At 38.4% G+C, this 11,045-nt stretch overlaps 1 pseudogene; it reads right to left on the reverse strand.

The window, feature by feature from the left end:
• Positions 1-9,102: 9,102 nt before the first annotated feature.
• On the reverse strand, positions 9,103-9,718 carry LOC103548452 (mitochondrial calcium uniporter regulator 1 pseudogene; annotated as a pseudogene).
• Positions 9,719-11,045: the final 1,327 nt, after the last annotated feature.

An 11,045-nucleotide genomic window follows, 5' to 3' on the forward strand; every position in this document is an offset into this window, starting at 1 on the left:
TACTGTCCATTTTAGACTACCCTCAGTCTCAGTTAGCACCTATGGGGTCCGAGTGGCTCATCTGGTGCAACAAATTAAAGCTTTCATCCCTGAAGGTAACACCTCAGGGTCACCCATTGTAGCCATTGGCCATTATGCCATCCTCAGGCCATCACTGCTGAACTTGTCTATTTACGATCAAAACCAGGCAGGAGGGAATTAAGAGGTGCCATGGGATCACCTAGAAGAAAGTTGATTCCTCCCTGCCTGGCCCAACTACTATGTAACAGCAACTATACCTCTTGATTATCAGGGGTCTGATTTTAAAGGGCTCAGATACAAATTTCAGCAACATTTCTGATTTGACCCAAGTCCTTTCAAAATTGTGATTTCTCAACCAAGGCACTTAATATGGATAAGGAAAAAGATGAATGCATTCAGACATCACTTTTGCTAAATATTAAGCTGGAAACCAATCAGAGACAATAAAACTAGCACCAAAATCAAACTTTGTGCTTCTAATAAAGAATGTACACACAAACAGGTGGTGCTTATTAATGGAGCAGTAATAGTGTAAAAGGTGTTCAGGCAGCTTTAAAGAAGATAGCAGGTGGTGAGTGGGTGGCAGAAAGGGAAATGCTAGACAGTGGAAGAGCCCGCAGTAAGAAGGAACTCTGACTAATGGATGAAATGGAAAGACAAATATATTTGCTCATTTGATATGCTGTTTTAGGCATTTGACAATGATTATTTCTTGTTGCCTACAAAGGTGCATTTTGAGTATCAAGTTATGACTAATTTCCCCATGTGCTGGGAAGGGGCTGGCCCCGGGGTGTAGTGGTTAATCTCAGCATGGTCTGGTTAGGGGGCCCAGGTTCATGGGTTTGAATCCGGGGAGCAGACCTATACCGCTCATTAGCCATGATGCAGCAGTAACCCACATATAAAGTGGAGGAAGATTGGCACAGATGTTAGCTCAGGGCTAATTTTCCTCAGCAAATAAGAATAAAGTAAAGAAACAACAAAAACAAAGTTGTTATCTGGAAATTTTTCATAAGTTTTGTCTTTTGCCTCCTCTTTGCTATGACCTAATGTTTGCAATCATCTGAATATTTGTAAGATAGAGTACAGCAGCAAGAGTTTTGATGTTCTGTTGAGCTATCTAGCAAGATTAATAAGCTTTCTAGTGGATAATTCCACAAATGGACAGTAAGTATAGCTTGGGATAGAGAAAGAAATCTTGCGCTCTGAAAGAGGTAAAAGAAAAGTCTCCATTACATTATAATATTTCCTAGGGAACATGACCTTTAAAAATTTTTTGTTGGAAGGAATGCAAAAAGTAACCATAAGAATAATTTACTAGGGCGGGGGGGGGGGGTACTATTTTGGGTACAAAAGTTCCAGTATGCCATTAACACACCAACCAGCTACCACTGAAACAAAGTACTCTGAAACCAAAAGTATGGTACTGAGATTGGGTAAAGTGGATTTGAAGTTCTTCTTTAGTGTGAATTATTCAGATAATGAAGGCATTGTGCCTTTAAATGGAGCACCCAAATTCTATACACACAAATAATTTTATTTTTTTTATGTTTCTTTTCCAGCTCTGTCCTTTTTTTTTTTTTTTATGACAGTAACATTGGATTATAACATTATACAGCTTTAAGGTGTACATCCTAATATATCTTGAATTCTGTGTAGATTGCATCCTGTTCACTACCCAGAAACTAATTCTAGTCCATCACCTCACATGTGCCTAATTACCCCTTTTGCCCTCCCCACTCCCCCATTCCCCGTATGGTAATCATCAATCCAATCTCTGTTACTATGTGTTTGTCATTGTTTTTATCTTCTACTTTGAGTGAGATGATATAGTATTTGACTTTCTCCCTCTGACTTATTTCACTCAGCATAATACCCTCAAGGTCCATCTATGTTGTCACAAATGGCTGGATTTCATCATTTCTGATGGCTGAGTAGTATTCCATTATGTATATATACCACATCTTCTTTATCCATTCGTCATTTCTTGGGCACCTAGCTTGCTTCCAAGTCCCTGGCTGTTGTGTATAATGCTGCAACGAACATAGGCGTGCATGTATCTTTATGCATTTGTGTTTTCAAGTTCTTTGGATAAATACACAGCAGTGGGATAGCTGGATTATATGGTAGATCTATTCTTAATTTTCTGAGAATACTCCATACTGCTTTCCATAGTGGCTGCACCAGTTTGCACTCCCACCAGCAGTGCATGAGGGTTCCCTTCTGTCCACATCCTCTCCAACACTTGTTGTTTCCTGTCTTGTTAATTATAGCCATTCTGAACAGAGTGAGGTGATATCTCACTGTAGTTTTGATTTTCATTTCCCTCATAGCTAATGATGTTGAAGATCTTTTCATATGCCTATAAGCCATCCATATAACTTCTCTGAAGAAATCTCTGTTCAGATCTTTTTCCCATTTTTTAATTGGGTTGTTGGTTTTTTTGTTGTTGAGATGTATGAGTTCTTTGTATGCTTTGGATATTAACCCCTTATCTGATATATGATTTGCAAATATTTTCTTGCAACTGTTGGGTTGTCTTTTCATTTTGTTGATGGTTTTCCTTTTTGTGCAGAAGCTTTCTAGTTTGATGTAGTCCCATTTGCTCATTTTTAATTTTGTTTTCCCTTGCCCGGGCAGACATGGTACTTGAAAATATGCTGCTAAGACTGATGTCAAAAAGTATACTGCCTATGTTTTCTTCTAGAAGTTTCATGATTTCAGGTCTTACATTCAAGTCCTTAATCCACTTTGAGTTGATTTTTGTTCTTGGTGGGAAATAATGGTCTACTTTCATTCTTCTGCATGTGGCTGTCCAGTTTTCCCAACACCATTTATTGAAGAGACTCTCTTTCTCCATTGTATGCTCTTGGCTCCCATGTCGAATATTAGCTGTCCATGAACGTGTGGGTTTATTTCCGTGCTCTTGATTCTGTTCCATTGATCTCTGTGTCTGTTTTTGTGCCAGTACCATGCTGTTTTGGTTACTATGGCTTTGTAGTATATTTTGAAATCAGGGAGTGTGATACCTCCAGCTATGTTCTTTTTGCTTAGGAATCTTTTGGCTATTCGTCGTCTTTTGTTGTCCCATATAAATTTTAGAATTCTCTGTTCTATTTCTGTGAAAAATGTTGTTGGAACTTTGATAGGGATTGCATTGAATCTATAGATTGCTTTATGAAGAATGGACATTTTAACGATGTTAATTCTTCCAATCCAGGAGCACAGAATATCTTTGCATTTCTTTGTGTCTTCTTCGATTTCTTTCAACATTGTTTTATGGTTTTTGGGGTACAGATCTTTCACCTCTTTGGTTAAGTTTATTCCTAGATATTTTATTCTTTTTGCTGAAATTGTAAATGGGATTGTATTCTTAATTTATCTTTCTGCTACTTTGTTGTTAGTGTATAGAAATGCAACAGATTTTGTATATTGATTTCATATCCTGTGACTTGACAGTATTCATTTATTATTTCTAAAAGGTTTTTAGTGGATTCTTCAGGGTTTTCTGTATATAAAACCATGTCATCTACAAAGAGTCATAGTTTCACTTCTTTTCCAATATGGATCGCTAATATTTTTTTTTCTTGCCTGATTGCTCAGGCTAGGACTTCCAATAATATGTTAAATAGGATTGGTGACGGTGGGCATCCTTGTCTGGTTTCTGTTCTTAGGGGAATAGCTTTCCGTTTTTCTCCATTGAGAATGATATTTGCTATGGGCTTGTCATACATGGAGATATTTTCCTTTTATGGCCATTTTATTTAGAGGTTTTATCGTAAATGGATGCTGTATCTCGTCAAATGCTTTCTCTGCATCTATTGAGATGATCATGTGATTTTTAGTCTTCATTTTGTTAATGTAGTTTATCACGTTGACAGATTTGCAGATGTTAAACCATTGTTGCATCCCCGGAATGAAACCCACTTGATCATGATGTATGATATGTTTAATGTATTGTGTAGTCAATCTGCTAGTATTTTGTTGAGTATTTTTGCATCTATGTTCATCAGTGATATAGGCCTGTAATTTTCTTTTTTTATGTTGTCTTCATTTGGATCTGGTATCAGGATAATGTTGGCTTCATAGAAGGAGTTAGGAAGCCTCCCCTCCTCGTCAATTTTTTGGAAGAATTTGAGAAGGATAGGTATTAAGTCTTCTTTGAATGTTTGGTAGAATTCACCAGGGAAGCCATCTGGTCATGGACTTTTGTTTTTGTGGAGGTTTTTGATTGTTGTTTCAATATCCTTAGTGGTGATTGGTCTATTCAAATTCTCTACTTCTTCTTGGTCCAGTTTTGGAAGGTTGTATGTTTCTAAGAATTTATCCATTTCTTCCACATTATCCAATTTGTTGGCGTATAGCTTTTTGTATGGTTTATTTATTATCTTTTATATTTCTGAGATGACCATTGTAATCACTACTCTTTCATTTGTGATTTTATTTATTTGAGCCTTCTCTCTTTTTTTCTTGGCAAGTATAGTTAAGGGTTTGTCAATTTTGTTTATCTTTTCAAAAAACCAGCTCTTGGTTTCATTATTTTTTCTATTTTTTTTTTTTTAGTCTCTATTTTATTTAAATCTGCTCTGATTTTTATTATTTCCTTCCTTTTGCTGATTTGGGGATGTGTTTGTTCTGCTTTTTCCAGTACCCTTAGATGTGCTGTTAGATGGTTTATTTGGGATTTTTCTTCTTTGTTGAGGTAGGCCTGAATTGCTATTAACTTCCCTCTTAGAACCGCTTTTGCTGTATGCCATAGAGTTTGGCATGTCGTATTTTCATTTTCATTTGTCTCCAGGAATTTTTTTGAATTTCTCCTTTGATTTCTTCATTGACCCAATCATTCTTCAGTAGCATTTTCTTTAATCTCCACATTGTTATGGCTTTTCTTGTTTTCTTCTTGTAGTTGATTTCTGGTTTCATACCTTTGTGGTCAGAAAAGATGCATGGTATTATATCTATCTTCTTAAATTTATTGAGGCTTTTTTAGTGGCCTAATATGTGATCAATCCTGGAGAATGCTCCATGTGCATTTGAAAAGAATGTGTATTCCGTGATTCTTGGATGGAATGTTCTCTATATATCTAAGTCCGTCTGGTCCCATGTGTCATTTAAGGTCATGTTTCCTTGTTGATCTCCTGTTTTGTTGCTCTATCCATTGGTGTAAGTGGATGTTAAAGTCCCCTACTATTATTGTATTACTGTCTATTTCTCCTTTTATGTCTGTTAATAATTGTTTTATATATTTAGTTGCTCCTATGTTGTGTGCATAGATATTTACAAGTGTTATATCTTCTTGTTGGTTTGTTCCATTTATCATTATGTAGTGCCCTTCTTTGTCTCTTGTTACAGTTTTTGTTTTAAATTCTATTTTCTCTGATATAAGTATTGTTACCCCCACTTTCTTTTCTTTGCCATTTACATGGGATATCTTTTTCCATCCTTTCACTTTCAGTTTGTTAGTGTCTTTAGGTCTGAAGTGTGTCTCTTGTATGCAGCATATATATAGGTCTTGTTTTTTTATCCAATTGGCCGCCCTATGTCTTTTGATTGGAGCATTTAGTCCACTGACATTTAAAGTAGCTATTGATAAATATGCATTATTTGCCATTTTGTTACTTTTTTTTCTAGGTGTTTTAGTAGTTCTTCTCTGTTCCTTGCTTTTTCTCTTGCTCTCTTCCATTGTGGCTTGATGGCTTTCTTTAGTGATATATTTGATGTCTTTTGTCTTACTTATTTGCTTACTTATTATATGTTTCTGATTCGTGATTACCATGAGGATCCTATATAATATTCTACATATATAACAGTCTATATTGAGTTGATAGACTCAGTATCTTGATCTTTTTCTAAAACCAATACTTTTTCACTCCCCTCCTCCCATATTTTATGTTTTTGAAATCATATCTAACGTCTTGTTTTGTGTGTCTATCCATTATCCTCTTATCATTTAAATAGATGATTTTAGTACATTTGTCTTTTAACCTTCATATTATCTTCACAGGTGTTTGATCTGCTACCTTTACTATATTTTTACCTTTACCAGTGATTTTATTGCCTGTTTTTTTTTGGTAATTTTTTTATCCTTATTTGTGTTCATGGCATCTCCACTTAAATAAGCCCCTTTAGCATTTCTTGTAGAACTCGTTTCTTGATAGTAAACTTCTTTAATTTTTGCTTGTCTGTGAAGCTCTTTATCTCTCCTTCCATTCTGAATGACAACCTTGATGGATATAGTATTCTTGGATGTAGGTTTTTTTCCTTTTAGCACTTTAAATATGCCATGCATTCCCTTCTTACCTTTAGGGTTTCAGCTGAGAAGTCTGCTGATAGCCTTATGGGCCTTCCTTTATATGTCACTCATTTCTTTTCTCTTGCTACTTTTAAGATTCTCTTTTTATCTTTAATTTTAGACATTTTAATTATAATCTGTCTTGTTGTGGGCCTCTTTGGGCTTATCTTGTTTGGAGCTCTCTGTGCTTCCTTTACTTGGATGTCTGTTTCCTTCCTCATGTTAGGAAAATTTTCAACTATTATTTCTTCCAATAGATTTTCTGCCCCTTTGTCTCTCTCTTCTCCTTCTGGGACACCTTTAATACAAATCTTAGGCTGCTTAATATTGTCCCAGAGTTCCCTTAGACTGTTTTCATTCTCTCCTATTCTTTTTTATGTTCAGCTTGGGTGACGTCCTCTAGTCTTTTGTCTAGCTTGCTGATCCATTCTTCTTTATCATCTACTTTGCTCTTGAGTCCCTCTAGTGAGCTTTTCATTTCCAGATTGTGTTCTTCACTTCTGATTGGTTCTGGTTTATATTTTGCAGTTATTTGTTGATGAGCTCACTCTGTTCATCCAGTTTTCTACCAATATCTGTGAGCATCTTTATGAGTTTTTTTTTATCTCTTTTTCAGGTAGGTTGCTTATTTCTGTTTCATTTAGTCCCTTTTCTGGGATTTTTTCCTGTTCCCTTATTTGGAATGTATTCCTTTGTATCCTCATTATGCCTCTCTCTCTGTGCTTATATCTATGTATTAGGTGAGTCAGTTATGTCTCATGATCTTGGAGAGGTGGTCTTATGTAAGAGATGACGTTTGAGGCCCAACAGTGTGCTTCCCTCTCATCACCAGTCCAAATGATCCAGGAGTGACCCCTTTGTGGGCTACTTGTGTCCTTTTACTGTGGTAGGGTTGCTCTTAATTCAGGTACCAGGGAATCTATTCTTTCCTTCCCTGGCTGGTTGTTTGTAAATGTGGTTTGGGGACCCTCAGCATCATTGGCTACAAAGTCTAACAACACACTCCTGTTGCAATTTTCCTCTTAATTGGATAGGTACCCAGTGTAGCTGGTTGCTAGGCTCAGGGGCTTACAGTTGCTATAGGCCTCAGGCCTACAAGGTTGTTGTCAGTTCTCTTAGGAGTGCACCTGAGTGGAGCTGGCCCTAGGCATGGAACAGTCCATTGTTTCAGGCTTTGGAAGTTGGGGCTGATCCTTTTTATGCATATTTGTAAAGCACAGGTTTTCTGCCATTTATAAAACTTAGCCCCTCAGAACCACACACATTGTCAACACAGTCCTGGTCTGTGCACATTTCCCAACTCCCTGAGCATACCTCGATGCTCCACTGCAGAGGCTCCCACCTCTCCACCAATTCCCCCCACAGTGGGCCTGGTCCTCACACAGGCCCTGCTTCATAGAGGTGGGCACACTCTCCTGACTGTAGAGGATCAATGCACCCAGTCAATGCAGGCTGACACATAGCTTGAGGGTTTGCTTTTGGGTAGCATCGGTCCCTAGGGTGGGCTGCCTACCCTGGATAAGCTAGATTAAATCTGCACTCTTGTGGGTGTTACACATCCTGGACTAACAGGCCAGAGGAATAACTTCAATGGTGTCTGCCTGTCTGTGTTAACACACCTGGACTAGGTGACAAGAATGGCCACCACTAATGTCTCCATCTCCAGTGATGTCTCTCCTCTCACCAAGATGCACCCAGAGCCCACCAGGTGAGTCTCTTTTCACCAAAGGACTGTCAGCCTACTTTCTTGTGATTTTAGCGTGCTGAGATGGGTGAGTTTGTATGTGGGGTCTTTTTTCTTTTATTGAGGAAGATTAGCCCTGAGCTAACTGCTGCCAATCCTCCTCTTTTTGCTGAGGAAGACTGGCCCTGAGCTAACATCCATGCCCATCTTCCTCTACTGTATATGTGGGACACCTACCACCACGTGGCTTTGCCAAGTGGTGCCATGTCCACACCTGGGATCTAAACCGGTGAACCCCAGGCTGCTGAAGCAGAACAAGTGCACTTAACCACTGCACCACTGGGCCAGCCCTTGTGTGTGGGGTCTTTGAGACCTGGGTCTTTTCAACTTTTGGCCAATGGCTTTTCTGGGGGTATACTTGCTGCAGTTAATAGCCTGCAAAGCCAGATAGTAAGACCCTCATCTCACTTGTACTGAGTCGGAAGGATGTTTATAGCAGTATCAGTCCCCTACTCAGGACCTCATTTCTCCAGAGATGGCTGTGTACCTTAGGGTGGATTTTGCCTGGCTGGCTGAGAAACTCCCCTGCTCCTGAAGGTGAACTTTTTTCTCTCCAGAAGGAATTTCTGCCTCTTCCACCTTAGTCCAGACTGTCCCTTGTTGTGGGGCTTCTTTTTATCCAGTTTCCAGTTTTCTATCCAGCGTAATTTTTCCAAAAATAGTTGTATCTTGCTTGTGTTCGTGGGAGACAATGAGTTCAGAATCTGCCTGCACTAGCACCTTGACTTCTTCTCTGCAAATAATTTTAAATTGTATGATATTATTCAAGTATTTACTACTACTGTGCACTACAGGTGAGGTGAATTTCATTTTCCAGCTGGATGGACATTGTCCAGCAACATTCATCATTATAAAGCCAACGAAGCAGAAAAGATAAGGGAACTGTTATGAAGTTCATGACATGTTTACATTGGTTTTATATCCATAATTTGCATAAAAGTAAATAGTATGAATAAAAGCAAAAGCAAGTTTAAACTTTGAAATGAGGGGAAATGATATTTCACATTTTAGTAAAAAGAAAACAAAGATTCTTTACATAGAAACTTCATTGTATCCATGGCCAATAAAATCTCAGAGCTATTGTTAGGCATGTAAATACAGACTCTGGTAAATATTTAATATTAAAAAATTTCCATGATGCCTACAAGGTTTTAAGGCCAGCACCCTGAATACACACTTCCTCTCCATCTGATGACAGCCCCAGCTTGCTGGGCATGCAATGCTACCACTTTTGTCCTCATTTCACATAGCTTCCTTTCATACAGTGAATATGATATTTTTTTAATGCAGCTCTTTCCTAGATTGAAGTTTAATCTTTTATCTATTTGGACTTTGATCACTTCATCCATTACTTTCTGTTTTCACTGATGTCATTCAAGTTTTATTTTTTCTCATTTTCTGCTTTGTGGGCTGAAAACTTACTCTTCTCCAAAATAATCATATCCTTTTTCAGAGTAGCAATCTCAGACATTTTCTGAAGAGCCATCTGCTGCATTTTGGTGATCACATCTTTGTAGATGACATCCTTGTTGTCATACATGATCTACTCAAATGCAGATACATTTCTGCTTGTTGAATAATAAACACACTAAGATCTGGGTGTCAAAGAAGAGCTTCTTTCTCCCAGAAGTGACATCTCTCCTTTTGCGCTTTAGCTGCAGTGATTGGCAGTAGGATTAGCTCACTTGGAGGAAGCAAGGGCTGCAGCTGCCCCTGCAACCACCAAGAAGCTGTTCAGACAGCACCAGACAGGACTGCGCATGATTTAGGCCACAACTTGCCTCTACTCTTAAGGTGCACACTGGCTGGAGGGTTCCCAGTCTCCAGGTCCTAACTAACTTTTAGGTCTGGTAATGCTGAGCTAATTGATGACCTTTGATGAGTGGTGGAACAAAAAGCCAGATTGCACTGGATGTCCAGAGAACAGGAAGCAAGCAACGTTCTCATGATGTTTGGTTCTAAAGTGGAACTTAGTGTTTGTCCAAAAGATAAAGGGATAAAAGATCTAGGGGGGTTTTTTGTTTTGTTTTGCAGTAAAACATAGTACATCATGGTTGTATAGGGAATAATGTAACTGAGGGGTAAAATTAATGATTCTTTAGGGAAAGGAGATACTTTGAAGAGCAAAATCTCTGAGTACATCAGAGAGTTGGGGTCCAGGTCAGGACTAGAGGAATGGATCTGGGAATGTGCAAGGCCAGTTTATCCATTGTAAAAAGGGATTGCAAGGCAGGAAATATGGGTTCCAAGTGTAGTTTTATGTTTTTAATCTTGAGTCTTTATTTTTTGTTCCTGATTCTCCCTAAAGGTCTAACAGTTCCTGGATTTGGGCTCAAATTTTAAGGAGATGATTATTAATTGGTACAGATAGTTTAAGGATGTGTCATTGGAAGGAAAGGCTGCTTCCTAGCTCTAGGGATGTGCGTGGAGTGTCTAGACTGGAGGTCTGACTGAATGGGGTGCTGGCAGAAAGCAAGCTGGCAGTGTGCCCCTCCACATTCCCTTACAATATGAGGGCGTCGAGTGTGCCATACTGGCCACTCCATCCTCACTCTGGGCGACTTGCCCAGCATATTGTTCAGTATATTTTTATATGATGTGGTTAGTTTCAGTTTTGGACCAAATCTACTTTCCCAAGACAGAGGAATGGGGAGAAGAATCCTGACATTCCTGACCTTCCATCAACTAATTCCTCTCAATCCAACATTATAACCCTACCTTTGTATGATAAAAACAACTCCACTTCATTTTCAGAATTGAGACGTATCTGGGAAACCTTTATCTTGAAAACTTCTTTCTCCACTTGTCCACCTTTAGCCTCCTAAACCTGCTGTATACTGTTTTGAATATAAAAATTGGTTACGAGTTTGAGTAGAGACTTCCTTATAAGGTTTCTGATTGACCATTTTCTCTTTTAAAATCGTGCAATAGATTTCATTTTTTAAACCCTTCCTCCTGAATGTGTTTTCAAACAGGTTGCGTTCGTTA

This window comes from Equus przewalskii, chromosome 18 (assembly GCF_037783145.1).
Source record: "Equus przewalskii isolate Varuska chromosome 18, EquPr2, whole genome shotgun sequence".
NCBI classification, from domain to species: domain Eukaryota; kingdom Metazoa; phylum Chordata; class Mammalia; order Perissodactyla; family Equidae; genus Equus; species Equus przewalskii.